The 5,245-nt window shown below is 33.3% G+C and overlaps 1 pseudogene; it reads right to left on the bottom strand.

Annotated features, from left to right (window-relative positions):
• Positions 1-273: 273 nt before the first annotated feature.
• Positions 274-477, bottom strand: LOC111815031 (annotated as a pseudogene).
• Positions 478-5,245: the final 4,768 nt, after the last annotated feature.

Here is a 5,245-nt window from a genome sequence, read left to right as displayed (position 1 = left end):
GGGCCAAAATGTTGGCTATCCTTGTAGGTCTTCTATTTCTCTAATTTTTTGGTCTGCAAACTTAAATTGTTAACACTCCAGAAGAGAAGCTTAATGATATCATTAATTACTTTATATCTTAAAGAAGTTGTTGTGGAAGCAAATATGTCCATTTTATATTATTGGGTTAATGAACTCTGGTTTCCAAAAATGAACATGAAAATTCAGGGAAAGAGAAATTAGCTACAGTCTTAGCTCATATATGAATGTATGTGTCCAAAGCCTAATGGAAGAAAAGAATATTGATGCCTTAGTCAGTGCAAAAGATGCACTTAATGTTTTAGAATCTTCTTCATGGTATATCTTCACAAATAAGAATATAAACAATTTTCCTTATTTTTGTAGAGGTTTTGTACAAAATCCCTACAGCAAATACTGCATTTAAACTAATAAGAACAGATACTACACTTGATAATAGCCAAAAGGCCAAGAAGTGGTAAATATTGCATTTAATTGAGAAACTTTGGAGATATTTTGAAGACCAGGAATGAAGCAAAGATGCTTCCACCACAGCTACTTTTGAACAAAGTACTAGGACTCCCCGATGGAGTTTTAAGAAAGAAACACCAAAAAGAATTATAAACAATTGAATGTAAGTGATAAAGGTATCATTACACCTAGGCAGCATACATATCCATTTGGAAAAACCAACAGAAGAAAAATTACCAAACATGAGATCAATGTTTGAAATCAGTAGTATTCATCTCTCTACTTCAACCAGAGTTGCTTACAATTTTAAAAAGAAATAACTGCTAATAGCAAAATAAAAAATTAAAGTACCCCAGTTCTGAAAAAAAAATTAAAGTAAAAACAAACAACAAAACAAAACAGAAAAATCAAGAAACAGAATAAATGAGCAGAGAACCCCCCCCCAAAAAAAACATGCAAAATTCGCTTTGACAAAGAGTGGCCTGTGGGGTCAAATCAAGTCTACTTTTTGCCTTTGTAAATAAAACTTTATCTGGCACAGACATTCCTGGTACATATTGTCTGTTATATGGCTGTGTTCATACAACAATGGCAGAATTGACATTATTTTTTATTTTAAAGGGACCCCCAAATTTCAAAACATGATAATAGGAGGGTAACAACGATTAATGAATTGCATTGTGTTATCTTTGAATTAGTTACTCAGAGTATAAGATATAGACCTTTATTTGTCCAACTAATATTAGCACAAATATTTTTCAATTAATTAAAACAAATTAGTAGTATAACTCTCTTAACTATTTTTATCTGTATCTATATTTATATCTGTATCTCGATCTATATTTTATTTTACCCTCCTTTTTTTCTACATTTCCCCATCCCAATTTCTCTTTCCTTTTGAAGGTGCTTCCCATTTTAGAATATCTACATTATGTTACAGATTTTATTTACTCTTTCAGCTTCTCACAGTAGGGACAAAGCATGATATTTACACATGTGCATTTGACTTATTTTACTTGTAATTATGGTCTCAAGTTGCATCCATTTACCTATAAAATTCCAGAGTCTATCCTTCTTTATGGCTGAGTAGTACTTTAGCATTGTATAAAAACACCACATCTTTTTATCCCTTTTTTGGTTGGGAGACATTTGGGTTGTTTCCTAGATCTAACTATTGCAAATTTTGCACTATAATCATGGGTGCACATATATTATTGTGGTCTGATGTATTTAATTCTTCTGAAATATACCCAGAAGGGGAATAGCTGGGTCAAAAGGGCCTTCCAATCCTGGTTTTTGTCAGGCATCTCCACATTGATTTCCACAATGGTAGCACCAGTCTATACTACCATCAACTGTGCAGAAGTATTGCTTTTTCCTCACAGCTCCTCCATCATTTGTTATTGGTTGATTTCTTTTTTTTTCTTCCAGTGGCAGGGATTGAACTCGTGAACTTGTACTTGCCAGGCAGGTACTTATGCCACCAAGCTATATCTCCAGCCTCTGATTTCTTGATTATAGCCATTCTTTCTGGGGTGAGAAGGAATCTCAGTGTTGTTTTAATATGTTTCTCTCTCTCTCTTTTTTAAAATATGTTTCTCTTGAATGACCAGTAATGCTGAACACTTTTTTCATGTATTTATTTGCTGTTTGTATTTATTCACCCAAAAAGTATATATTTATCTCAGATGCTCTTTTGGAACAGGTATTTAAATTTGGGGGACTGATTATTTTGAGTTCTTTATATGTTCTTGATAGTAATCCATCTGAGGAGCAGCTGGCAAACATTTTTCCCAAGTTGTGGGTTGTTTTTTCATACTGTTATTGGTTTCTCCTGCTATGTAAGGTTTTTTAATAAGATGAGATCCCAAGTGTTGATTTTTTTGTTACAGTTCCTGTGTGATCAGGGTTTTATTCATAAAGTCTTTGCCTGTACCAATGTCTTCAAGAGTTTTACCTATTCTACCTTTCAACAGATTTAATGCTTCTGTTTTAATATTTTGATCTTTGATCAATTTCTAAATTAGTTTAGAGCATGGTTAAAGATATGGGTCCCATTTTAATTTTTGATATTTGCAGAGCCAGTTTTTCCAGCAAGATTTATTAAGGAATCTATATTCCAATGAATTTGTTTGGCACCTTTAAAAAAGACAAGGTGGTTGAGTATGTCTGAAGATGTTTCTGCTTCTTCTGAACTGTTCCAATGATCTTTGAGTCTGTTTTTTCCAGTTTCATGGTATTTTTATCACAGTAGTTTTATAGTATAATTGCAAATAAGGTATTATGATCCCCCTTGCCTTGACTTTGTTCCCTATTCTTGCCTTTACTATTCTAAGTCTCTTCTGATTCCAAATGAATTTTAGGAAAATTTCTCTAATTCTCTGAGATATGCTATTGGAATTTTGATTGGAATTGCATTAATCTTTACAATATATTTAAAAGTATGGGCATTTAAACTAAATTTGTTCTTCCAACCCAAGAGCAAGGGATATCTTTCCATTTTGTTTTTCCCCATAATTTTATTGAGAAACAAATAGCAATGAGACCTACCAATGGTTTCAAACCAAATTGGTAGGACAGTTTCAATAATAAACACACTGCATACATTCTTCCTAGTGGTTAATTGCTGTACAAGATGTGGACTTGATGTCCTATTTACAAACACCATTAGAACAAATCCCTCTATTCATTAAGAGAATGTAACTATCCTAACCATTTTGAATACACAGATACAAAATGGACATTCATCTGTGTCCCCTTTTTTATTAAGTTCCATCATTTAAATATTATAGGTGTGTAAACTCAGCAAAATATTCTAAAAGAGTTCAGTAGTCCATAATAGTTTTGGGTCTTCCGCTTCACTGGCAATGTCAGAAATTGTTGACCTGAGTCCCCCACAGCCCAACACAACAGCACGGCTTTACTTCTTATACTTCATTTTTATACTTTTCTGCTGGATGGTTAAGCTTTTGGGATGAAATTAAACAAGTGAATAAATATATGAAAAAATGTTGCACATCACTAGCCATCTGCGAAATGCAAATTAAAACAACATTGAGATATCATCTTACCCCAGAAAGAATGGCTATCATAAAGAAATCACCCAACAACAAATGTTGGAGAGACTGTGGGGAAAAAGGAACCCTTCTCCACTGCTGATGGGAATGTAGACAGATGCAACTATTATGGAAATCAGTGTGGAGACTCCTTAGAAAAGTTGGACTCGAAATCTCATTTAAACCAGCTATTCCTCTACTGGGAATTTTCCCAGAGGATCTGAAAACATCATATCATAGGGATATATATGTGCCTATGTTTATAGCAGCATAATTTGTGATAGCAAATCTTGGAAACAACCAAGATGCCCATCACCTGAGGAATGGTTGAAGAAGATGTGGTATTTTTACACAATGGAGTATTACTCAGCTACAAAGAATGATAAACTCAAAGCCTTTATATTGAAGTGGATGCCACTTGAACATATTCTCATAAGTGAAATAAACCAGGCACACATGTGTAAATATCATATAGTTTCCCTAGTATAAGAACTCAAAAGAAGAAATACAAATAGAAAAGTATAATACAAGTAAAAGGAATGCAGGATCTTGAAGACTAACTAATCAAGAGAGGGAAAGGAGAAGAGCTAGGAAACATGACAATATCTTTCCATTTTCTGATATCCACTTCAATCTCCTTTTTTGGAATACTGTAATTTTCAATGTAGAGGTCTTTTATGTCTTTCAGTAGATTGATTCCCAGATATTTCATTTTTTGGGATGGTATTATGAAAGGTGCTGTTTCTCTGACTTATTTTTTGGTGAGTTTGTTATTCATGTACAGGAAGATTATAGATATTTGAGTGTGACTTTGTATCCACCTACACTACTAAATTTGCTTCTTAAATCTAGCAGTTTTTAGTGGACTTTGGGGGTCTTCTATGTAGAATATCATATCATCTGCAAAAAATGATAATTTAAATTCTTCATTTCCTATCATTATTCATTTTGTTTCTTTCTCTTGCCTAATTGTTCTGTCTAAAGTTTCCAGGACTATGTTGAATAAGAGTGGAGACAGGGAACATCCTTGTCTTGTTCCTAATTTTAGAGGAAAACTTTTCAATTTTTGTCCATTTAGTGTGATGTTGCCTGTTGGTTTGTCGTAGATGGCTTTTATCAGATTGAGATAAATACCACATATTACAGTTTTCTTTAGGGCTTTTATCATGAATGGATAATGGGCTTTTTCAAATGCATTTTATGCATCTATTGAGATGATAATTTTGCCCTTACTGTGTTAATATGGTGTATTACATTTATTGATTTATGTATGTTGATCCATCTCTGATTTCCTGGGATGAATACCACTTGGTCATGGTATATAATGTTGGTGATGTGTTGCATTCGGTTTGCCAGTATCTTACTGAGTATTTTTTCTTCTGTGTTCATCAGGAATATTGACCTGTAGTTCTCTTTCTTAGTTGGGTCCTTGTCTAATTTTGGTATCAGGTTAATCTTTACTTTCAGAAATGAATTTGGGAATATTATTTCCCTTTCAATTTTTTTATTTGTTTGTTTGTTTTGTGGAACCAGCGATTCAACTCAGGCACTTATGCTTGCCAGGGAAGTGCTTATTCTACTGAGCCATCTCCCTGGTCTCCTCCCTTTCAATTTTTTAATGAGTTTGAGAATTAAATACGTACTGCTTGTCAAGTCATACCAATTACTGCTATACTGTTTCTCAAGTAAATGTTTGTTTAAAAAAGGGTAATAAATGAATA

The sequence above is a fragment of the Octodon degus genome, unplaced genomic scaffold (genome assembly GCF_000260255.1).
Source record: "Octodon degus isolate 3935 unplaced genomic scaffold, OctDeg1.0 scaffold00010, whole genome shotgun sequence".
NCBI classification, from domain to species: domain Eukaryota; kingdom Metazoa; phylum Chordata; class Mammalia; order Rodentia; family Octodontidae; genus Octodon; species Octodon degus.
Note: the sequence above shows the minus strand (reverse complement) of the source record. Positions and strands in the feature narration are given on the sequence as shown.